Source organism: Chelonia mydas, chromosome 15 (genome assembly GCF_015237465.2).
Source record: "Chelonia mydas isolate rCheMyd1 chromosome 15, rCheMyd1.pri.v2, whole genome shotgun sequence".
Taxonomy (NCBI): Eukaryota; Metazoa; Chordata; order Testudines; family Cheloniidae; genus Chelonia; species Chelonia mydas.
In genome coordinates, this window is record NC_057856.1 from 11,917,997 (window position 1) to 11,944,416 (window position 26,420).

General features: G+C 40.5%; 2 protein-coding genes across 4 annotated transcripts in view; one reads left to right on the forward strand and one right to left on the reverse strand.

Moving 5' to 3' along the window:
* The window catches only part of GNAZ (G protein subunit alpha z), a 264,810-nt gene that overhangs the window by 118,211 nt on the left and 120,179 nt on the right, over positions 1 to 26,420 (forward strand). The window contains exon 1 of one of the 3 annotated variants that reach the window (XM_037878911.2): positions 9,929 to 10,389. The exons of 1 other annotated variant lie outside the window; for it this stretch is intronic. The gene's annotated coding sequence lies outside the window, so the exon portion shown is untranslated. Of the gene's footprint in view, positions 1 to 9,928; positions 10,390 to 16,100; positions 16,148 to 26,420 lie in introns of those variants that run through there. One more of the 3 variants, XM_043529449.1, reaches the window with a different exon arrangement.
* RSPH14 (radial spoke head 14 homolog) overlaps positions 1 to 26,420 on the reverse strand; it is a 200,183-nt gene that overhangs the window by 21,682 nt on the left and 152,081 nt on the right. The gene's annotated exons all lie outside the window — the stretch shown is intronic.

Consider the following 26,420-nt stretch of genomic DNA (forward strand, 5'->3'; position numbering starts at 1 on the left):
CAAGGGTTCCCTTCCCTATTGGGCAGGGGCTTTGCACAAAAGGTAAGGCCAAGAATTTGTGGGGTTAGGGGAAGGATCATGTGTATTCAGAGCCCAAGGACCCCAGTTCCTGTTTGCATTTGTTTTTGTTTTATATTAATATAACTCCAGAGACTGGGGCAGGAAATAAAACCCACAAATTAAATCCATTGTAAAGACAGCTCCTTAACTCTGCAGATGCTGCTCAGTGCACATACAGGAATGCAAAGACTTCCCCAGTGGATGACACCCTTTGAGAAAGGGCAGGGTACTACACCCCATTTTATAATTGGGAAAACTGAGGCACAGCACAGGGGCCAGACTTGCTCAAGATGAGAATGTAAGTCAGTGGCAGAGTTGGGAATAGACCCCCAGGAGTTGTGAATGCCAGCCCCCCGGCTCTAACCATTAGACCTCACTTGGAAACGGAACCCAAGAGTCCTCCCTATTCATGCATATAGAGCATTTGTGGTACAGGCTGACTTCTGACCCCCTTCCATGAAGAAGTGGGGATCCACACACGAAAGGCTCACTATGCTGAGATCTGGGCAAACAATCAAACTCTGTTTATCACTGTAGGCAATGTGACCCACATCTTCAAAGGTATTTGGGAACCTTTGGGAGTTAGCAACACCTGAATCCCTTTAACGATTTGGGCCTCCAGCCTGTTGGTTAGACCACTATATTGAAAGTCAAGAGATGTGGGTTCTATTCACAGTTCTGCCGCTGATTAGCTGGGTGACCATGAGCAAGTCATATCACCACCCTGTGCCTTAGTTTCCCCATTTGTAAAATGGGGATAATGATACTGACCTCCTTTGTAAAGTAATTTGAGATCTACTAATGAAAAGTGCTATGCAAGAGCTACTTATTATTATTATTGATTAGTATATTATAAAATCTCATTTGGATAAATGAGAATATTCTTTTCTAAAAGAATTTTCTAAGCCTATTCTAAACTCCCTGTTGTCATTGCATTATCGCCATTTAGGGAAAGAAGTTGTTTCTGTCAGTGAGAGCTGCAGCCTTAATAATCCTCTGTTGCAAGGGCGCAGGTTGATGATGCAGGAGGGACCTGATTACTCCCATTAAATTCAGTAGGAGCAGGTTTGTGTCCAAAGATTGAAAAAACTGATTTTCCATTTGAAAAAATTATAAATCAGAAAATTTCAAAACTTCTGTAAGGTATAGTCCTTGCCCCTTAAACTTCCACCTCTTGTGGGGGGTGTCTTTGCTACTGGAATTCAGTGTTTTTCAATGGCATTCACAACTCCAGGACAGCTGAACAATGAAAACAGGTGGTTGTTTTCAGTAATTTTAGTAAAAAGAGTACAATGCTACAGCATTCCCATTAGTCTTCTAACCTTTCAAGATTAAAAATAAAAAGGACCTCCTATTTAATCTGCCTTTGTACGGGGAGACTTTGGGTTGAAAGAACCCTGGGTAACACCTTAAAGTATTAGACTCAGAGCCTGCAAAAATACACATTATTAACTTAAAGCACAAGAAATCCCATTGACTTCACTGGGACTACTCATATGTTTAAAGTTAAGCACCTGCAAAGGTCTTTGCAGAATTGGGGCCTTAACTGGGAAGGGAAAACAAACAATACCTGAATTATAAGAGATTCCAGGAACTGTCCTCGTAAAAGGACACAATCAACTCTAAAACCACACTTCTTTCTGGAGCTTTTAAAATGTACTGTTGTTATAAGCAACTCCTAAAACTACAATAGCAGAAAGATTGGAAGAAGAAAAATTTTTTTTATAAATCAGTTTGTTTGCTGTGTATACTTGGCAGCAGATTGTGTTGTCTGTTTCACTGGTTTCCATGTATAGTCAGTTCCCCCTGTGATTTGCATGGGTCTTTTAAAAGTGTTTTCTCTCCTTTCTTGCTATGTATCATCACAAAAATTGGACTGGTAACTCCTGAAACTTACTCCTTTTCTACAACTGACAAGTTTGAGCTGACAGTGCTTGTTGCTCTACTATCTTGCACTTTATGTAGTAATAATAATATTAACCTAATAACAATACCTAACACTTACATAGTGACAGGATTCAGAGTAGCAGCATGTTAGTCTGTATCCGCAAAAAGAAAAGGAGTACTTGTGGCACCTTAGAGACTAACAAATTTATTTGAGCATAAGCTTTTGTGAGCTACAGCTTATGCTCAAATAAATGTGTTAGTCTCTAAGGTGCCACAAGTACTCCTTTCCTTCTTACATAGTAGTTTTCATCCATAAATCTCAAAACACTTTTTATGAAGTAGATAAGTATCTTGATTTTGTGTAAAGTTGGTATAAAGTTCTACCAAATCAGGTATCTCCATGTGCACGTGTGGTAATGTTGTACAGCCACTTGGCACTTAGTTTGCACATTTGTAAATGACTATAAAATGTGCAGGGTAGTGGAGATTCAGGCCCTGAGACTCTATAGTGAAGTATATAACTGAACTTTCTTGATCAAGTCTGTATTGCATGGGTATCTGCATTGCACTGGCTAAGCTACCAAGGTGTGTGCCAACATGCATTGGATTTAGAGTAAAGCATGGGTTGAATTTTCTGGACACGTTCTCCCTTCATAGAATATCAGGGTTGGAAGGGACCTCAGGAGGTCATCTAGTCCAACCCCCTGCTCAAAGCAGGACCAATCCCCAACTAAATCATCCCAGCCAGGGCTTTGTCAAGCCTGACCTTAAAAACTTCTAAGGAAGGAGATTCCACCACCTCCCTAGGTAACCCATTCCAGTGCTTCACCACCCACCTAGTGAAAAAGTTTTTCCTAATATCCAACCTAAACCTCCCCCATTGCAACTTGAGGCCATTACTCCTTGTTCTGTCATCTGCTCCCCCTGAGAACAGTCTAGATCCATCCTCTTTGGAACCCCTTTTCAGGTAGTTGAAAGCAGCTATCAAATCCCCCCTCATTCTTCTCTTCTGCAGACTAAATAATCCCAGTTCCCTCAGCTTCTCCTCATAAGTCATGTGCTCCAGCCCCCTAATCATTTTTGTTGTGCTCTGCTGGACTCTTTCCAATTTTTCCACATCCTTCTTGTAGCGTGGGCTCCAAAACTGGACACAGTACTCCAGATGAGGCCTCACCAATGCCAAATAGAGGGGCATTTTATGTTCATGTTCCAAAGGTCTTGTCAGAAGTCTATAAGAGAGAGCTCTATTTTGCAGCCCACCTGTAAGGTTATTAGAACCAAACAAAGATATCCTTGTTAGGGTCAAAAACCCTCTTCCCAATCTGAACCCTGAAATACAAAGCCGAAGATACTGATGGCATGCTGTTTACTGCACAACTGAGAATGAACTAAAGACAAAAATCTTACATGTTCTAGAGTCTGAAGTCAGCCTGCTCATACAGCACAAGAGCTAAGCCATGACTTCTGCCCACAGCACAATGAAGAGAAATCCAATGGCTGAATATTTGTTTTCTTGCTTCGTTACTGAACTCCTATTCTAATGGCTCAGATACTGGTTGGGAATATCCTAGTGCTGGCTACTCATATGATGGCTGTATTCTATAATCGCTTCCTGCCTATGGCACTAACACCTGAAAATAATACAAACAGAACTGAACTTTGTGAAATCTGATGTATTACTTTTTCTGTGATTGCTTATTTGAAAAAAAAAAAAAAAAAGCATTCTTTTGAGAGTTAAGTTTACTACTGTATCTCCTTTGTCTCTCAGGAACCAATGGGAGATATACTTTATTTTCTTATTGGTCATAAATGACAGTTTGTCAAATACTCACTTTTCTGATTGTGTATTTATTTCTCAGTAACATGAGCTAAGTCTAGTTTGGGTGGTGTTCTGTTTGTGCATGTACTTGCAACAGCTGAAGATTCAGGGTCACTTTGTGTACTTTTTAAATATAAAACCTCTGATTTGTTTGAAAACCAAAAATACATTTTACAGTTTTTCATGACGATCAATTATTGCTATCTTGTGACAGACTGTTTTTTCACCTCATTCTTTACTAATAAGGACAAATGCATGAAGACAAAACTAAGAGAAAACTACAGCCATTCAGTACAACCCAACAAACAAGATGTATTTATTTTTTTACATTGTTTTCCAAAATATTTCCATAAAGCAGCAGCTCCCTAATGGTGCTGTAATTTTGAAGGCTGGATGCTTTACAAAGAATTATACTTTTGTCTTATTTTATACAATCCCTGTTCGGTTATTTTTTCTGAGACTCTGTAAGAGTTAAGGGTTATGATAAGTGAAAACTGCTACGTAATGTTAACTGCACAGCTAAAACTAGCATATCTTCCAGGTCTCTAGGCCAGCCCTTAGGCAGCTGTCCGCCGGCTGCTGGATTCAGTGCTTGTTACTGTAGACATGGCTTCTGTGGTAAATGCTGATTCTGCATTTGACCCAATAACTGGGAGTGACAGATATAATAGGAATATAACAAAAATATGAAGGAAAAACTCCTACATAGTAAGAACTGATCTGCAGATGCACTCAGTTCAGAGGAATAACTTTCTTGAAAAACATTTTGTTTATGGGACACCTGATTCTTAGATTTTTCTAGTCTTTCAAGATACAAAAATAGAAAGGACATCCCATTTAGCCTACTGGTAATATTAGCAGTACCAAATGAGACATCGAGGTTTAAATCCTCAAAAGTGTCTTTCACTATCAAACCTGACAGGGAGCCTAGGGTTATGTCCAAGCTAGGAGCTAGGGGTGTGGCTCCCTTGCTCCTGTACACATACTCTCTTTAGCTCTCCTTGAGCTAGTGTGAGTATAAATAGCAGTGAAGCCACAGTAGCATGGGTATTGGCAGTGTAAGTATGTGTACGTGAGCGGGGGACTCACCCCCCAGCTCATAGTGCAGACATACCCCAAGGGCTTGATCTTCTGCAAAGCTCCCATTTACTTTAATGATGCAGGATTAGGGCCTAAATGTGAAAGCCTGACTGGGGCCAGAATTTCACCCTAACAGTGCTGAGATCCACTGGGCTCTCACTTTTTTGAACCCAAGCTGATACCACCTTCAGGAACTATTTCACATTTGGGGACAATGTATACCTCCAAATCAGCGACACTGCTATGGATACCCGCATGGCCCCACAGTATGCCAACATTTTTATGGCTGACTTAGGGGACAAGAGCTAAGGAAGCGTTGTTCTAACGCCTCTACTCTACTTGCGCTACATTAAAGACATCTTCATCATCTGGACCCATGGAAAAGAAGCCCTTGAGGAATTCCACCATGATTTCAACAATTTCCATCCCACCATCAACCTCAGCCTGGACCAGTCCACACAAGAGATCCACTTCCTGGACATTACGGTGCTAATAAGCGATGGTCACATAAACACCACCCTATACCAGAAACCTACTGACCTCTGTACTTACCTACATGCCTCCAGCTTTTATCCAGACTACACCACAGGATCTATTGTCTACAGCCAAGCTCTACGATACAACCACATTTGCTCCAACCCCTCAGACAGAGACAAACACCTACAAGATCTCTGTCAAGCGTTCTTACAACTACAATACCCACCTGCTGAAGTGAAGAAACAGATTGACAGAGCCAGAAGAGTACCCAGAAGTTACCTACTACAGGACAGGCCCAACAAAGAAAATAACGGAACACCACTAGCCATCACCTTCAGCCCCCAACTAAAACCTCTCCAAAGCATCATCAAGGATCTACAACCTATCCTGAAGGACGACCCATCACTCTCATAGATCTTGAGAAACAGGCCAGTCCTTACTTACAGACAGCCCCCCAACCTGAAGCAAATACTCACCATGAACCACACACCACACAACAAAAACACTAACCCAGGAACCTATCCTTGCAACAAAGCCCGTTGCCAACTGTGTCCACATATCTATTCAGGGGACACCATCATAGTGTGGCTGATGTGATTAGGCCCTATCAGAGGCTCATTCACCTGCACATCTACCAATGTGATATATGCCATGATGTGCCAGCAATGCCCCCCTGCCATGTACATTGGCCAAACTGGACAGTCTCTACGTAAAAGAATAAATGGACACAAATCAGACTTCAAGAATTATAACATTCAAAAACCAGTCGGAGAACACTTCAATCTCTTTGGTCACTCGATTACAGATCTAAAAGTGGCAATTCTTCAACAAAAAAACTTCAAAAACAGACTCCAACGAGAGACCGCTGAATTGGAATTAATTTGCAAACTAGATACAATTAACTTAGGCTTGAATAAAGACTGGGAGTGGATGTGTCATTACACAAAGTAAAACTATTTCCCCTTGTTTATTTCCCCTCCTACTGTTCTTGTAAAGTGCTGGAAATGGCCCACCTTGATTATCACTATAAAAGGTTCCCCCCCACACACACACGCTCTCCTGCTGGTAATAGCTTACCTTTCCTGATCACTCTTGTTACAGTCCGTATGGTAACACCCATTGTTTCATGTTCTCTGTGTATATAAATCTCCCCACTGTATTTTCCACTGAATGCATTTGATGAAGTGAGCTGTAGCTCACGAAAGCTTATGCTCAAATAAATGTGTTAGTCTCTAAGGTGCCACAAGTTCACCTTCAAGAAAGTGCATTCATTATTTCTTTCCTCTTCTTGAAGCCATTGGTATCAAAGAAGCTGTATCGCTGAAAGTTATAAATATCAGAATCCAGTCATCTGTATCTGATGCTATTTCAAATAACTCCACATGAGAAAAATTAAAAATAAGAATACAGCTACTTGTAATCTTCTCTAAATATTCTGTTCAATTCTTCATGTGCTAAAAAGTGAATCACAGGTCTTTCTATGTATAATTAACCCAGATCTAAAATTACTCCTTAAAAAGAGGGTGCTAGATAGAAAGTTGAATGAAATGAAACCATAACTAAATTTTGCAGTACAAAGAAGGGAAATTGAGGGATACCTCGGGTCTTTGAATTGCTTTTTTCTACAAAAACTATGTGTGTATGTTGTGATAGTTATTCACATATAATAAACCTCAGTGAAATAAATTAGAAAGAAACCCTACTGGATTTTGCAGCTTTTTCTAACATATTCCTATTTTTATGAGAATTTACATTGAAACTAAACATGTATGAATTCTGTATAACTTTAAGAGTTTTGATTGGTCTGAGAAACAAACCTACCCCTCCCCAAAATGCCAGCAAACAAGCAAGGATTCAGCTTTAGTGAGTGATTAGCAATGTAAAGATGAACAAATACTTGGGCAACCATGGATCCAGCTATACTGTATATTGGGTATTTTACAAGAAAAGGATTTCATGACATCTTGCTAGGTAAACATTATCTCCTTCAGACTGACATAAAAATTCTTATTGAAAATATGGGTAAAATCCTGGTCTGCCCTACAGAGAGGCATTAGGGGAAGAAAGGGTCCAGACACATCACCCTAACCAGACTACTCTCTCAAAAAATTATTCATCAAGACTCACCTCACAAAGTGACATTTATGGAATTCCTAAGAAGGCGACAGCACAATAGAATTGTCCATCAATCTCAAGACATGAAAGCTATACATATTCTTTTTCAACATGTGCTGTGGATTTTGTGGGGATGGGGTTATATGGGCATATAATCAGAACAACTGTTACAGCATTGAAATCTATTAACAATAAATGGCTTTTCTTGTTATGAAACACCCCAGATTTACTTTGGCATTTAATCTCCTATAAGAGTCATTTACCAGCCTCACAGGCTTGTCTGCCATATATTTTCCTTACAATTATTGTGGGAGTTGCAGTGCCAATGTTACAATCAATTCAAAAAAGAAATGCCATACTGAAGACTTGCTGTTTGCAGTAAGATGTGGAGACTTCTTGTCTGCAGGAGGATGTGGAGATGAAATGGAGGGAAAGATATGCTTGTGTTCAGTATAGGGATACTGAAACCCTTTTTGCCTGTATTAGATGAGTTTGTATGGAAACATGGGTTTTGTCTGTGCCGTTGATCAAGATTTGAATTGTCTCCATAGTGTTGAACTGCCACAACAAAACTAAAAATTGTGTCACCAAAGAGAGTTGCCACACCACTGATTTGCCGCATTCTCAGAACAGCTTCACTTCTAAAATTCATTATCCATGTATTGGTGCTGTTTTTCAAATGTAAAGTACTATTCTGAAGGTACAGTAGAATGTAATGTCAGCTTCTTTGGTAACTACAGTACTTGTTCTTTATGGAACAGCAGATTAACCTGCAAAACTTATGATTCTTTTATCCACATACTGTCCTCTCACATATATGGAAACTATTCTGTGACTGCATTCCTTTAGCAGTGTAGTTGAGATGGCCTCATGTGCAATGGGAAGCAAAAGGCACATTGAAAATTAAAAGCAAAACATTATTTCTAGTAGGATTTCAAAACTGGTCATTGTCTCTTAATGCATATGCACCTTGGAATGTATTTGCATATTTAGAATTTCTAGCAACAGTCTCCCAGAACATTTAGTGGGTCTACACTTAAAACTTTTGCTGGTATAATAATGTTGGTTGGGGCTTGAATATATTTTACATTTTTGTGCCAGTAAAAGCTCTAATGTAAATGCAATTATACAGGGGAAAAGGTGATTTTGACAATAGAACTTATTCTGTGTGGTGAATTGGTATAAGCTCTATTGGCAAAAGCATGTTTTTGCTAGTATAAGTTGCAGCTACACGAAAAGAGTTTGCTGGTATAGCTGTACTGGCAAACCTTTTCTAATGTAGACAGTGCCTAAGAAGAAAATGCCTAAAGCTTGGGGAGAAATCTCCCGTTTACTCTGAGATTCAATGCTGGGCTTTTATTTATGTGTTGGATGTGAGAGCACGCTTTTAGGCTGTATCTGTACTTGAAAACTCAACCAGTGCTGCAGCTCAACCAGCAATAACAACAGTGGAAGTGGTAATGTAGACAGGACTCAGGTGTGCTTTTACCACCTTGTAGTCTAGCCCTACTTGTTGGTAAAAAAACCAAAAACACTCAAGGCCAATCTCCACTGCAGCTTCCACCATTGCTACCTCCAGTGGAGATGCCCAAGTGATGAAATATGGCTAAGAAATGGCCTTAGTCAATCAGGACAGGAGGATCACACATTTTTAGAGGCTACTCATATACAGTTTGAGAAGTTTCTGATTAGCTTGAAAGAATTAAAAGGAAAAACTCATCAACAAACAAGGAAAATAATAAGTAAACTAATGAAGGCATTAACACAGTAATGGAATGCTTTATTTCACAGGTAAATTGAAGCTTGTAAGATGTTGATATTGGACACTGTGCAAAAGAGTGCAATGGTCAGCCAAATCTATAGCTGTGAAAGGGACAAAGAATGAGAAAATGTCAAAGGCAAAAGGAAAAACAAAGAGAAGAAAATATTTGCTAAGTAGAGAGTGAGCGAGAAGGAAAAACTGCAACAGAAACACAAAAATAAATCTATACCCTAATACACTGAATTATGTTCTCCCTCAAGAGAACTGTTGTTCTAAAATGTATGTAGATGGTGGCTAGTGCAACAGCATCACTGCCTTAGAAAGAAATAAACAGTACAATTATTTTTAAAAAATAATCAACACTCATCTAGACTGGGACAGACATGAGGGAAATCTGTACAACTGCAGGAAAAATGGAAGAGTAAAATGAATGTGTGTGTATAGGTAGAGTATGCAGTACAGTGTGTATATGTGCATGTGTGTTATATAATGTGTGTGTAATATAGCAGCGAAGACAAGAAAACCATTCAGCAACATAGCTCCTTATACAACGAGACCTACCTAGCTGACAGGGAAAGAGCAAGAGAAAGCGAAGCACTGCAGTGAGCATGGTTCCAGCACTGCCTTTCCCCTCCCTAAGCAGCAGCACATTCCCTGCTATTTCATTGGAGAACGCGTGTGACAATCCAGGCTCTGTTTCCAAACTAGCCAATCCCGAAGTACAATGCCTCTGCAAGTTAGCCAGCGCCTCAGACTCAGACAGCTGTGCTCTACAGTGTGGTCCTCCTTTCAGTGTAACGATAGCTGTACCCCCACCTTCTGTTGACTTGGAAACAAGCTCTCTACCTGACTCCTCCCACTACAGCCAACCAAAAACTCCCCCTGCGCTGTCTTCTCTGTGTGATCATTAAACACCTCCCTGTCTCACACCAGGGGACCACGGGACACAGACAAGTGCTTCGTTTTTATTTTTTTAAAAGGAAGAAAATGGAAAAAAGCAAATTTTCTGCCTCACATGGGCTTTTGGTCTAATGCCTCTGCAGCTTCTGTCCAGCTTCTCCCTGTGAATCCTAGACACTGATGTGAAAAAGGGCCACAGAAGAGACAGGGAAGCTCTTCTCGTGGATGGGAACGTTGATACTGATGAATTGAAGCGGTGGAGGCTCTCTGCTTGCCTGGCCGTGAGGAGGTAAGTGAAATGCTCGGCATTTCTCTCTGGCTCTCTTAAATCAGATTAAGGATTAGCATAACTCTCTCCTCTGTTTTCTGAATAGGAAGGAATTTGAAAAAGGGAGGAGGGAAAGCTGTGATTTTGAAACAATAGAAGAAGGTTTTGCTGTCTGAAGGCACAGCTGAATGTCACTGTGAGGTAGAAATGTTTTACTGTGTAGAGAGAAAATTAGTAAAGGGAGGAAGGCTGCTGATACAGTGAAAATGACCTTCCCAAGGGATACTGGCCTTGTGTCAGCTGCTGGTTCAGCCTGCTCTCTTTTTCACAGAATAAAGTCATCATCTCCTTTACTATTCTGGATTCTAAACCACAAATATCCAATACCTGATCCATACTAAGGTCCATTGTGCTCAGCTAATATTTCAGAAAGGTAATTAGCCAGATTGTCCCTGCTGGAAGCCATCCTTCCTCCCTCCATCCCCTCACATTCCCCTGCACAAGACCATTTCATCCTAGAGGGATGTAGATAGCATAATATTAATTAGAAAAGGCACCTAGCTGTTGGATTCTTAGGATAGCTTCTCCCTATAAATGGCACATCTTGCTAAATCCTAAGCATGCCTGGCTGTGAGGAGCAGCTCTGTGGAGCTGGGGCGCATTATCTCATTGTGTGTTCATGCATGTGAAGGCGTGGAGAGGTTTTATTATATTAATCTGTACTTGTGCACGGTTCCCATCTGCAGTTCTGAACCACGAGTTTTTAGATACGTGTGTATCTACATTTTAATAAGTTATTCAAACATGGAAAGATAGCCCAGGAAACTACAGCTCTGCATACCTGCAGGGAAATACATGCCAGTTTTGTTTCTGGTAATAAAATTCTTCTGTTTGTGGCCATTGCTTTGTACAAACTGTTTAATATGTGCTTTCGCAGTATTAATTCTAAGGGCTACTGACCTATCTTGATTACATTTTGCCTCTGCAAGATTTGTGAAAAATTCAGTGCTTTTCACTCAGTATTCATTAATATGCTGTCACTGACACTCCTGTCACCACAATCTGTTCTTAACATTGACTCCATAATTCGCGCCATTGTGGGTCACACCCTTAGGGTGACAGACAAAAATCAATTTCACTGTAAAGGTTATAGCAGTAGGTCAGTTAGAAACCCCTGCCAATGTGACTACTTATATGTGTTAACAAGAAGTAAAAACTAGTTTGTATTTTGTTGTTTAAGGAAGTTTTTTTAACCTTATGAATTTAAGTATTTTATATCCAAGTGATAGATAAAATCCTCTGTTTGTGTAGGTGTATTGACTTTTTTTTAGTAGTGCATATATCTGGTAATAGAAGGGATACTTTCAGCTTTCTGCAGGAGACAATGCTTCATGCCATTAACATGGCTCACTACTGACTGATTTGGTTGGGAAACTGTCACCCAAAAGGGATTGATCTCTGCCCTTGGATGGAGGACATTATCACAGGATGGGCCCAAATACAAGGAAGGATGGGGTTACTTTCTACAAGAGAGCAGGGGATGTGTACAATCAAGTAGAGGAGCTCTTGGGTGTGCAGCACATTTAAAATTAAAGCCTTTGACATCCCCCAGTACCAATGCACTGGATCTTGTTTTTTCGCAGAAGAGTCCCTATTCTTTGTGTATGTGCATGTATGGAGGGGAAACCAAACAACTTCTGTGGAAGCTGGGAAGACCTCTCTCATATCTGAGAGGTGGACCTTAAAAAGATGAATCAACTCTTACATATTACCTAAAGAATGCTTCAGAGCACCCCAGTTTGTGGAATACATTCTTGCTTCAGTGATCAGTGATGAACTGAACTGAGACTCTTCTGAAGTAATTAATACAGAGTCAGAGAAAATAAGCTTCCAGTACAGTAGGCATTTCATCTATAGGACTTGGGTTTGAATTTAGACATGACAGAAGTGTTTAAAAATGACTTTCAGGTGGCTCTGAAAGTCTGAAATGGAAGTGTGTACCTTGTTTCAGGTCAGTTTACATGTGAATGGTTTTCTGCTATTAACAGTAAGAAGATAAAGTTGATTAACAATTTATAGACAGAAACAGAAGATGGAACCTGGCCCTCCATCTTACGTTGAGGTGAAGGTTAGAGTGATAATCATGTTAGGTGTGTGGGAAAACTCAAGAGACAAATACAAGGGATCAGATCCTCAACTGGTGTAATTCAGCACAGCTCCCTCAACTTCAGTGGAGCTACGTGAATTTACACCAGCTGAGGATATGGCCCAGAGAATGAATTCCCCTCTACCTTCAGCAGATAATGATCTCACCACGTACAGACTGAAGTGCAACAATGAAGCAGTATGGAGGAATCTTATCACTTCGTTTTAATCTGATTAGAATCCTTGGTCCAAATTATACTCTGTTACTTTGGTGTACATAGCAGTAACACCACTGACTTCTAAAGGGCTTCTCCAGATTGACAGCAGGGTCCGTGAGAGCATAATTTGGCCCATTGTCTCTGTTTAAAGACCTGACCCTGTTCTCAGAAGAGTTAAAGTTTTGTCACGGATTTTAATGGGAGCAGGAGCAGACTCAGTATGAATGTGCACATATCCACTATGTTTGCTAATCAATTTCTCCTAAACCCTCTAGGAACAATAATGCTGAACAATGTAGTGGCAGATTTCAACAAGGTCACTGGCACAATGGCAAATTCCATCACTCTATACAACATCATCGACTCTACTATGTAACCTATCAGAGATCAGAAATTGCATTGTAGTTGCTGTGAAATATGCTGTGTTATTGCTAAATAATTGGCCTTCCATAAACACTGTAAAGGTTGACACTACCCACTTGCACCAGTAACAGCATGATAAAATGGCAATTAACACATTTTTGTAAGAATAAAGTCAGAGATAAGTTTATTTTAAACTGTATATTTCCTGATAGTATGGCATATTCAGTAACTCTCTTTAGACCAGATAACTTCAGATTCAAATCAGTACTAACACCACATTCAGTAACAAGGAAGATCCTAACTCGTGGGATGAGTTGTCCTATATTGAATAATATAGGACCAAATGTTGCTGTCCATAACACCAGTGAAAATCCAGAGTAAATCCATTGCCCTTAACAGAGTTACTCTGCATTTACTTCAGGATACCCAAGAGCAAAATTTGGCCTATACTTTATAATCCATACTCAAAATTCACGTTATCAAATAATCTTTCCAGAGTCAAAGAACAGTGACTAAGAAGTCTAAATTTCAGCTATCATAAAGTTGAGATGACTCCAGTGGGGAAACCTGGACTCAATGAGCAAAGAGTCTGAAATTCCTTCTCATTCCAACTGGTCTCTGGAAACTCAGTCTAGGGTAGAGTTACATAGCCTGTGATATGAGAGGACCAGATTCTGCTCTCGTTTACTCTGGTGTATATCTGGAATATCCCCAATTAGTTATTTGAGTTACTCCAAATTTACACTAATGTAATTGAAAGCAGAATTTAGCCCCTAAAATAAAAAAAATACAGTGAAAGAACTCAGCTTTCTCAATTGTCATTTTTAGTTAAGGCTGAAGAGCGTTGGTGAAGTAGGGTGGGAAAGTGCTGTCTATTAATCTGGGCCATCATTTTCCACTTTCTTTAGACTTTAAACATTTCCCACCATAGAATAATTTTTTAAATCACAGCCTACAGAATTAATGGCATAATTTCAGAAAGGAATAGTCTTTCAAGACATCACTTCAAGTCGTAAAGATCAATCACAAAATTATTTTCAGTGGCTCATCAGAAACTCAAATCTCTCTACAGTCCCATATCCCAAGTGGACATAGATTATTCATATTATTAAACTCTCAAAATATATTTAACAGTATACAGTCCAGTCCTACAAACATTACTGCTCAATCCTGCCCCTATTTCTCCAGGACCTCAAACCCATTCCATCCCATGGATTATTTTCCCCTGGACTCCTGGCTCACATGCAAAATAGCAAAGACTGAGGAAGAAGAGAGAGAAGGCATTTCTAGAGATGGTCTTGCTGTGACTAGAGCCAGCCAAATTGTTAAGGATCATATTAGCCAACAGAGAAACACTGAAGGACAAATGTTCAGATCTGGTCTCAGATTCTAAACATGTATTTTTGAACATGCAACTGACTGTGCCCACAAAAATAGAGGCATGTTTGTTTTCTCTGCATGGCTGAAATGGTGGATGAACTAACATTTACATGTTTTTACATGTTTCAAAAATAGGCATACAACATTGGGGACAGTTTCAGGTTGGCTGAAAATTTGCCCCCACATATCGGGACCATCTCAGTTTGTCACTGCAGGCATTAACCATGATGGAAGTTTGCTGACCATGATTATGTTATGATGATCAAATAAGAATACTTGTAATCAGAAAATTCATAGCTATTTTTTACATCACTAAACAGACCTGGCCATATCCATGAGACAGGTACCCTGAACTAGCTAGTATGGTGGGGGGGTTGCAGCAGGTCCATAGAACAGTGCAAGGCATGTGGCTCAGCACTACCTGAATTCAGTCTCATCTACACTATAATGTTTAATCAACATTGTAACTAGTTAGTGATATAATTGCTTCTCAACATGATTTATAGTGACACACACAGTTAATGCACAGTAACTACCCATATCAGCTAATCATGGTCTTGTTAGTTGCTTAGGCTGGCACATAACTTTTTTCCTGTAACCCAATCCTAACAATGTTATTTTATTATGTAGGTGGGACTCAACAGCCCTGAATAGACCAGTTAGCCAGTCCTTTCCCCTAGTTCTCTGAGCGACCTTCGAGAGTTCATTCCTCACGTGTTACTGGTGCTGGTCTGTGTGCATGTCCTCTAGGATTTCAGTTCTCTGTTGAGGCAATGTGAAATAACTGCTTGCATTTTCCAAAAATGCACTGACAGAAACAGGCAGCATTATAGGTGTTGATACACAAATACACTTGACATAGTTGTGTTGTGAAAAACCAACTCAGCTATGTTTGTTGTAACCAGGTCAGATGAGAGTGTGACAATCTGGTTACAAAAACAAAGCTGTCCTTTATAGCACAGATAGAGCCTTATTCTTCAGAATGGGTGTTTATCTGTGAATACTCAGGGTTTAGCTGAGAGGACCTGTAGCACACAGAAGTATTATTTGTGTTATGTTGTTAAAATAAACAACAAATAAAAAACCCAAACCACCACCTTTCCTTCCCTTTGACACTTGATTAAGGCATAAAATCAAAATGGTCAGACTATACTAATAAAATGATTTTTAACACCCACAATACATTTATACATGGAATAAAGTGATATTTCTGTCTTGGTGTTTTAAAAACAAAAAGAAAGTAAAATAAGTTCAGTGGCTAAACGTCCACTGTCGTTGTGCTATGATAGAAGAAGGCTTATGAAACCAGAACTCTATAAAAATAGAATTAAGAACTCCTCTGTATAAATAAAGACACCAGACTTTATAAGTCTGTAAATCAAATAATGCAGCTAACACTACTAGCAGCCCTCTAACTCAACTACGCGCTGAGTGTTTAATAGAGCTGAATGAATAATTTATAAGTGTTATGCAACAGCTACAAAACTAAAGCAGTCCACATCACTTTGGTGACTTCCTAGTCCTACATGAAATCTTCATTGGCCATGGCTGCTCTCTTATTGGAATTTTTTCCCAGCATTCTTTCTGTGGCTGGCCCTTTAAATTTGGCAGAGCCAAGCAGCTGCAGTGCTATAGTAACCATTTTGTAACTGTAGCTTTCTCTCTTCCTGCTGGTAAGTGCCTATTATGTTTTGTTCCCTTTCTTAATACCCAGGCAATAGTACATTCTCACAGTCATTAATAGTTTCTTGGGTACATTTTGTTGCTTTTTCAAGTGTCCACAACAGATCAGTTTATTTTAATTCGTTATTCAATGACTTTTAATATGATGTTTAAAATTCTAAGACTAGTCTTCTTTAGATTTGAGCTATTGGTTGATTATGGTATTATTTCTCTTCCTGGACTGGTTTCTTGCTGCAAGTGTTCACCAAAAGCAAACTTAAAATTTGCTTTACTAAGTGTTTGTGTGCTTAAAAACTTGCTTCCTACAAGCACAAGTGTTAATACAATATTATAACAATGGTTCCTGAGAGGAAAAAACAAAAGCATTGTGAAGATGGTTTATGTGAACTTTTTTAAAAAAATTGAACAAATATTCTTGGGACACTGTCAGTATTCTCGTAATGCTAGTGATTAGCAACAATTTAAAAGGTTGAGGCTTCAGGTTGAAGTGCACTGCTCTTGTTATGTCAGCACAATGTCCCTTAACTACCTTATGTCTACCCAATCTAGAGATGTATGAAACAATTTTTAAAATACTCAATAATTCAAATTCCAACATCAAAAAGAAGTGTGAATCTGTGTCCTTGTAATTGCAAATCACAATCCTCCATCACCAAAGAGGACTGGTAATGTGCAGCAACCCTGAATAGTCTAACCTGATGGCAACCTAACTTAGAACATTCATACTGATAAATTGCACAGCTACTAGTAGCTGCTTTGTACATTTCGTTCTTCTGGTAACTCAGCAATTGCCTGATCCTGCAAGACACTCAGGAACCTGAGCACTAATTCATTAAATTGAGGGAGCTTACCATTTCATAGAAGGTGGTCAGTATCATGCAAACATCTAGTTACAAGTGACTAGTATATTCATTATCCCCCCAAATACAATGGATCTAATTTTTGGTTCTGCTACAGCCTTCTTGCATTTCTCTGCCAGTGCAAAGGGGCATAAAGCAAGCTTCACTGAGTACCTGAGAATTCCCCTGGTACGTGGGGGCATCCCCAGCTGTTGTAAAGCTGGCCTAGCAACTCTCGACCTTCTCCCACTTTTGCAGCCAGGGGAAACTGGGGATGGCCAGAGTTACCAGAATAGCCTCTTGGGGCCATAGACTAAGATTACTCTGAGTTAAACTGGGGGCCGAACCAACCCTCAGATGGCTTCAGAATCCAAGATCCACAAAGGTGATGTAAGCCCACCATTGCCCCTCTTGGATCTTGCACTTGGCACAGCTTAGCTATCCCAAGAATTGGGTCCAACATGCATTTTTGACTTTTTGACTTGCCCTAGGTATCTGCATAGAAATTCTTTTAAAAATACACATTTAGCCAATCCATGCCAAGCAAAGACATTTTAAAATCAATCTATCCAAATAACATGCTCCATCATCTGTTTCCTCAGACAGAAGTCTGAGTAAAGAGTGGACTTTCCATGTTGATCTGAAGTTCAACAGACTTGAGCTTTGCCATACCATGAGAGGAAAGTGAATTCCAAAGGCAAAGGTCATCCACTGAAAATAAACTGCCTCCTGTTATCAGACATTCAAATGTAGGCACAATTATCAACAGCTCATCAGTTCAGCTGTGCATAGGAAGCACAGGAGAAAATAGCTTTGTTTCAAGTATTTAGGAATCAAACCATATAGGGCTTTAAAGATCTATGCTGAACTGTAAAACAGGGAACCAAGGCAATCTTTAGCTCATTGGGCTAACACTGAAGAAAGAAAGCAGCCACGCCCCTCCACAAGTTGAACCTTCTGAAGACTCTTCAAAGATACCAAAGGCCCATGTAGAATGCATTACAGTAAGCTTGCCTGGGGAACATAAAAGGGGACAGGATCATTTTTACAAGAATTGTATCAGAAAGAAAAAATAACATCTGTTGCAACAAAAACACATTTAAAAAAGCAAGTTGGCCACCACAGTCAGCTGGAACTCCAGACTCTTTAAATTGTGCACCTTCCTCATTGACAAAGGGTGGGAGAACCCCTCAGCCAATGGGTAATCATGGTCTTCCCTAACAAACTCTATGAATAATTCCCCCACCAGGAATTATTTCCTCTATCTTCTTTGGAAAGAGCCTCAGCCGACTGACTCTCAACCTGATACTGAGAAAATAAAGACATGGAACTCACCTGGTTTCAATTCAAAAGGGAAGCATACTAGTACTACAGCCTAAATCACCTCAGCATCCCCCCAGCAGTCCGCCACACTTGCTGGACAGGAAGGATTGACTGACTAGAACTGTACAAAATTACCCAAGAAAGCACATGCAAGATGGATGAGCAATTACCCTGTGTCACCCTCTAAGATCTCTCTGAAAGCAAGAACAAGAACTGCTCAAGTATAAACCCCTCCATAGTTAAGTCAAACCTTTTGATCATTAGTATCAAAGGCTGCTAACATATACAGGAATCACCATGGAAACCTTATTTTTGACCTTGATCTTCAACCAACAAACCCAGTGAAGTCTCCATACCATACTCAGGCTAAAAGTATGATTGAAAGTTCAAAGAGATCTAAGGAGCTCAAATGTTTCCAGAATTGCCTCACCACCACATTCTCAAAAAGCTTGCACCATACAATTTTGGAAACATGATGTGGCCCTCAGGCCAAAAAGTTTGCCCACCCCTGATCTATGTCCAGTCAAAGCTAATCAATACAGCTCTAATTCTGAATATCAAATATCTTTGAATAAACTATTCATAATCAAGCTACCCAACCAAGAATTATTCACAAAAGTCATCTGGAAAATAAAGAGATTTGTAATAAAAAAATAGATTCAAGAAAACTGTAAACTGTTTTCAGACATTTTTGTTTGAAAAAAAAGAGAGAGAGAGAGAGAGAGAGGCCAGCTGGAATGTTGTCAATATGTGGTAGTACTGTTCTTATTTACCAATGAAAAATTATATGCTAGTGCAGTGTGGATTTTATCTTAGTTCTTTTTTAATGACACTCTTTATCTGAGAAGTTTAGATGACTTATACTTGACAGTTATATTAAGAGCATTTGAATCATATTGTTTCCTTTGTATATGCTTCTGTTCTTTCAATCATCATTGATACCTACTGATATAGTATTTTTAAAAATATATTTCTTTTAAAAAAGGCTATGTGTAGTTCAGTGCTGCTTAGTTATGAGGTTCATATCAGATACAATTATCTGCTGTGGATTATTTGCTCAACTCTAGTATTGGAACTACCAAGCTTGCAACGCTCCAGGAAAGTAGAGGTCATCAGAAAACAATTGGAAGAGTACAAAGCAGTTTCATGACAAGATGGATTAAAAGGAGAACTCAGAAATGAGATGGAGATAAGATTCATTCCTAAGGCTTTGTGCCTCTTTATTTAAAAAAAAAAAATCTTGAGAGACCTTAAACCAGATAATGAGATACCTCCTGCTGCCAATGTAAAATATTTTGGAGTGATCAGAGCCAAATTGCATTTTTACTTAAGGCACCAGTTTACAGTATATAAGGCCAGCCCTGAAAGAGACCAAGATTTTACTTCCTGGCTTAAGGCCTGATCCTAAGAGGTTCTGAGCACATGTAACTCCACTTATTTCAGAGGCAGTTACAGGTGCTCAGTATCTTTCAGAATGGAGGCCTTATCCTAATAAATTCTCCTTATGGAAATCCTGTATGCGCCATAGATGGAGTTTCTTTCTAGTAAATGTCAAAGTCAAAAAAGTGAGTGTGTGCATATCTGGAGTTCTACTGTCTATGATAATGATATCCCACCTTCTCAGCTTGAGTCTGATCACGTTTCAGAAAGGTCAAGGGCCACAATGAATACTTCTAGGCAGATTTGCTCTGCTGTTCCACTATCTCTGTGCAACTCATGTGGCATAAAGGGAGAAGAAACCACTCAAGGCTTCCACCAGTGTGATGGAGTCCTCAACAGGCATAGAGCTGGCACAGATAGCTCCTACTCTTCCCTCCAGTGGGGCTCATTCAAATTTACATTACATTACATCCTTCCTGCCCCAATATTGCCACACAGGGTGGAAACCACTCTCTTCCATTCCTCGCTGTCATTTTCTCCAAGTTCCATATGCTCTATGGTATTGAGATTGATGATTCTGCCCTCCCTGCCAAGGGTTGTTCTTAAGGTTTATCTTGGACACCTTTGGTTCCTCACATTAGTTCATTTCCACTTGACACCTTCATGTGGGAGTCTGTGTGCTGGGATCTGGAGTACATGCCGAAAATATATCCAGCACTTCTGATTCTGGTGGAAATGAGCTGCTGGTTGGTCATTTCCCAGATCTCTCCATTGGTGACTAAGTCTTTCCAACGAATGCCCAGAATCGTTCATAGGCACTTATTTTCATTGTCTAGTTTTCTGGCTAATGGTTTAGTAGCTCTGCAGCTCTCACAGCCACTTGTTAGCACTGGATTACTGTTGAATTTAAAATTCTCCGTTTTGTTTTGGTGCTGTATATTTTTGATTTCTATATGTTGAGTTTAGTACATATTGTGGTAGCCTCTCCCATCCCTCATGTCATTTCCTTCCTGAGGTCTCCACTGATTCAAATATTCCAGTTTAAAAGTTCTAGGGTGCAACACAGGAACACATTATGAATTGACATATATAAATATATATTTTTCTTAACACAGTTGCTCTTGAGAGCCACAAGCTTTGGACACTACTGATCTAAGGAGCCCTCAATATAGATCATTGGTATGTCTCTAAGACAAACATTCTTTGCTCTTATTTGATTCTCTAAGTAAACCCAGCTGTGTTCTGATCCTTTAAGAAGTTGTTTTTAAAGATAAATGATGATCCATTTAGCATCATGGTGCATGACCTCAAGACATTTTACCTTCCCACCAAGTTTATGTAGTTGAACCCTCCGCATGTTCAGCAGTTCACTTGTATTCTTGACCCAGAATGATACATCTTGCCCCAAAATGATGTGTTCCTTTCCCTACAGTTTCAGAGTAGCAGCCGTGTTAGTCTGTATCCATTAAAAGAAAAGGAGTACTTGTGGCACCTTAGAGCCTAACACATTTATTAGAGCATAAGCTTTTGTGAGCTACAGCTCACTTCATTGAATACATACAGTGGAAAATATAGTGGGGAGATTTTATATACACAGAGAACATGAAACAATGGGCGTTACCATACGGACTGTAACAAGAGTGATCAGGAAAGGTAGGCTATTACCAGCAGGAGAGTGTGTGTGTGGGGGGGAACCTTTTGTAGTGATTATCAAGGTGGGCCATTTCCAGCACTTTACAAGAACAGTAGGAGGGGAAATAAACAAGGGGAAATAGTTTCTTTGTGTAATGACACATCCACTCCCAGTCTTTATTCAAGCCTAAGTTAATTGTATCCACCATCATAGGGCCTAATCACATCAGCCACACTATCAGAGGCTCGTTCACCTGTGCATCTACCAATGTGATATATGCCATCATGTGCCAGCAATGCCCCTCTACCATGTACATTGGTCAAACTGGACAGTCTCTATGTAAAAGAATAAATGGACACAAATCAGACATCAAGAATTATAACATTCAAAAACCAGTCGGAGAACACTTCAATCTCTTTGGTCACTCGATTACAGATCTAAAAGAGGCAATTCTTCAACAAAAAAACTTCAAAAACAGACTCCAAAGAGAGACTGCTGAATTGGAATTAATTTGCAAACTGGATACAATTAACTTAGGCTTGAATAGAGACTGGGAGTGGATGTGTCATTACACAAAGTAAAATTATTTCCCCTTGTTTATTTCCCCTCCTACTGTTCTTGTAAAGTGCTGGAAATGGCCCACCTTGATTATCACTACAAAAGGTTCCCCCCCCCCCACACACTCTCCTGCTGGTAACAGCTCACCTTTCCTGATCACTCTTGTTACAGTCTGTATCGTAACACCCATTGTTTCATGTTCTCTGTGTATATAAAATCTCCCCACTATATTTTCCACTGTATGTATCCGATGAAGTGAGCTGTAGCTCACGAAAACTTATGCTCCAATAAATTTGTTAGTCTCTAAGGTGCCACAAATCCTCCTGTTCTTTTTCCCTACAGTGACAGCAGCTGCACCTTCTTTTGGCAAGTAGAAGGGATGTGAAATATTAAGTTATCAGCTCCTGCCTTCAGAGCCTATGTGAGGTGTAAAAGCACCAATTAATATGGGAACCTATGGTTTACTGTTAAAGGTGACATTTTCAGCTCTGTGTGTCATTTTAATAGTGCATTTACAATGACTCCAAAAAGAATCTTACCTGTCTGTAGTGTCATAAACTAATACTGTACTTCTCAAACACAGATGGAGATGTACACTGGTCCAAAAAGCCTACTATCTAAATAAAGAGACAAGGTGGGTGAAGTAATATCTTTCATTGGACCAACTTCTGTTGGTGAGAGACAGCCCACACCTGAAGAAGAACTCTGTGTAGCTCAAAACTTCTCTCTCTCACCAACAGAAGTTGATCTAATAAAAGATATTACCTTGCCCACCTTGCCTCTCTATCATCCTGGGACCATTCCAACAAGAATAGAATAACACTGCATACTAGCTAAATAAGATCAGTGAATGAGTAGAGACAAAATGGTGAGAACAGATTGGATAAATCCGAGAAGAGGTTACACTAGTTGAGATGCGAGATGAAAGGGCCTGGGTAGATTTTGTCAATATTAACTCTGAAAAGATGCAGGGAGATCTTGCACAGAGAGAGGGGCAGGAAGGGTTTAAGAACTGAGTTGTGGAGGTGACAAAAAGGGAACTGGGGTGCAGGTGATGGATTCAGTGAGGGTGCTGCTTGCAGGGACATGGCAGAACTGAAGGAGGAAAGTAGGAAATTGTAGTGGAGAAAAATCAGCATAATCATGGGACTTCACAGCTATGTGCTGTAGAAATGGATGTTGGGGGTGAGCCAGAGCTGGGGGCTGGCTGATAGGATTTAAGTGATGGGAGAAAGGGGTAAAAAGGAATCAAGAATGGTGGAGACTGGGGTGGACAAAGATTAGATTCAACTGGTGTAAAATTGAGAAGTAATGACAGTGGGATGGGGCTGAGCATTAGAATAATCATGGTTGTTAATAAGCTGAAAGTCCTGGAAGGACTGGGCACTAGGACGAGATGGAAGTGTGCTGTGAAATAGTCTTCCTCTCCCAGTAGGATGACCTTTCCTACACAGATGGCTGAAAGGTTGTCTGGTGTACCTCTGGAACAGTTCTCATCTTGTATCCCACTGGAAACCCTTGTCACACCAGTTACTGACATACTGTCGTACTGAATTAATCCAAGGAAAGTCCTGCTAGCAGTTTGTGTGATTTTTCTGCCATTCTGAGGGCCATAATCTTCAGTCTGTTACATAAGTTTTAAGACCCTGTATCTCTATTTATTTCAGTGCATTACACCAGCACTGTGACAAAATGTGACAAAACAAGGAGAGTTACAACCACATAGCTATACAGTTACCACTACATACAACTCAAAAGTAACTGGAGATGTGATCAAGCACAAAAATTCACATCTGGATTTTCAGCACCTCCAGTCTGAGTATTTTCCAGATATATGGATTTTGATTCTGGCCCACCTCTACTAGTAACAGAACCAGTCTACTGCATACATGACTGAATACTGAAAGAACCTGTATTGTAAATATTATACAGAGTAGGCCACTGCTCATGCTTGTAAGGTAACGTCCACAGAGCCTATTAACACAACTCTCAGTGCTCATACATGATATAAATATCTAGATGAAGATATGGACAGATAGGACTTCACATACATCGAGATTGATAACAGACCTGACCCAACCAACAGAGACAAATCTTCGCGCAGCTCAATATTAACAAATCTGTACAGATATATTCTACCTAGGATACGTATGTTTTAACAGTGACAAAACCCCTACAGTAAAATCTACAGAGAGCATGAACCTGAAGTAATCCATTTAGTAACTTCCATGAACCACTCTGAAATAATCTGATAGCTCACTGGTTTGAGCATTGGCCTGCTAAACTCAGGGTTGTGAGTTCAATCCTTGAGGGGGCCATTTAGGAATCTGGGGCAAAAATTGGGGATTGGTCCTGCTTTGAGCAGGGGGTTGGACTAGATGACCTCCTGAGGTCCCTTCCAACCGTGATATTCTATGAACACACAAAGCCATACTAACCAATTTCCTCTATTGCCACAATACAATAAAAACAGAACCTGCATAGTAAAATTTGTCTTCTATACATGCAATACCGTTTAAGCCTATTAAGAGACATCTATACATAATGCAACACCAACAACATCCATGTAGTAGCATTTAGCTGGAAACTAATAATCTATAAAATAACATCAACAGTGATGATCTAACAATGCTGTAACACAGGGAAGGGCAAACTTTTTGGCCTGAGGGCCACATCAGGTTTCCAAAATTGTATGGAGGGCTGGTTAGGGGAGGCTGTGCCTCTCCGAACAGCCAGGCGTGGCCCGGCCCCTGCCCCCTCTCTGACCCCCCCCCCGGCTTCTCACCCCCTGACGGCCCCCCGGGATCCCTGCCCCATCCACGCCCCCTGTTCCCTGACTGCCTCTGGACCCCTCGCCCCTGACTGCCCCATCCAACCCCTCCTCTCCTTCCTGACTTCCCCCCCAGGACCCCTGCCCAATCCACCACCCTTTCTCCCCTGACTGCCTCCGGAACCCCTGCCCCTGACTGCCCCCCGCTGCCCCATCCAACACCCCCTCCTTCCTGACTGCTCCCATTCAACCCCCATGTTCCCCACCCTCTGACCGCCCCAACCCCTATCCACACACCCGCCCCCGAACTCCTCTGCCCTCTATCCAACTCCCCCACTCCCTGCCTCCTTACCGCGCTGCCTGGAGCTCCGATGGCTGGCGGCGCTACCGCCATGCCACCTGGCTGGAGCCAGCCATGCACAGCACAGCTCAGAGCACTGGGTTCTGCAGCTGCACTGCCCCAGGAGCTCGCCGCCCAGAGCATTGCACTGGTGGCACGGCGAGGTGAGGCTGCGGGGGAGGGGGGACAACAGGAGAGGGGCCGGGGGCTAGCCTCCCCGGCCAGGAGCTCAGGGGCCGGGCAGGAGGGTCCCGTGGGCTGGATGTGGCCCTCAGCCATAGTTTGCCCACCTCTGCTGTAACATGTACAAATAGTATAATAAGATGACAACTATACAGTAATGTGGAACTAATAAAGTAGATGTGAAACTGAACAGCCACAGAGATCACCAGATATAAGTGCTGTTTTGCTGTGAATCACTTACTAAATGCTTTGGTTATTGAACCCTCTCTCATTGCAGTGCAAATCTGGCTGGAGGAAAGAGATCCATACTTTCCCTTCACATGATCAGATCTCCACCAACAGAAAGGAATTATCTGCTAGTTTTAATAAGTATTCCACATGCAGTATTGTGGATGCAAAACATCCACTTTATCTTTATCTCATTCAAAAAAAACATAGGGGTCAATCCAACTCACATTAAAGTAAATGGAAAAATTCCCACTGACTTCCATTAATGGCAGATGGATCTGGCCTAGAACATCTCTGACAATGATGCCAGTGTTTGCATAGTTCATGGGAAACTATGAATGCTGTGGCCCCAGAATACTACTTCATTATATGTATCATAGGCTTCCACTTCTGCAGTTTCACTCCCCCCTTGCCCCACTACTAATGCTTGGTTCAGAATAAGTTCTCAAAAGTGCAGATGCTTATCTGAAATATCAAATTATCTGAATATTTTAAGTATGCAAAGTTTGGCTGGGAATCACATAAAGGTTACCTGTCATATTTTCAGTACTTTATTTCCATTTGACCATTCCCCCACTCCCCAAAGTTGTTATCCTCTGTAGGTTGTTTGGCCTTATATAAAATAAGTTTTGTGGTCTCATTTTGTCCCCAGTGTCCATGTTAAAGGAAAAAGGGACCATCACAGTTAGTACCAACTGGAACCTTTGTTTTTTGATGTCTCTGTAGAGACCAAGACTGAATGAGAATAAAAACTAACCTTGTGTGTAGACATGGTTCTCTTTAGGACTGGTGTTGAATATGCACTGGTGGTAGTATCAGGAAAGCTTGTACTGTGCTTGTTCTGTGGATAAATTAGGCCTTTGGTCCCTAGGACTATCAAGCCAGCACTTTCCAGCCATGCTAAATTTGCTTAAAACAAAAACTTAGTTGGATGTCAGAGACATAAATTGCTTTAGTGTTCCCTAATATATGCAGTATGTGTAGTACAACAGGATAGCAGGGCTCCTCT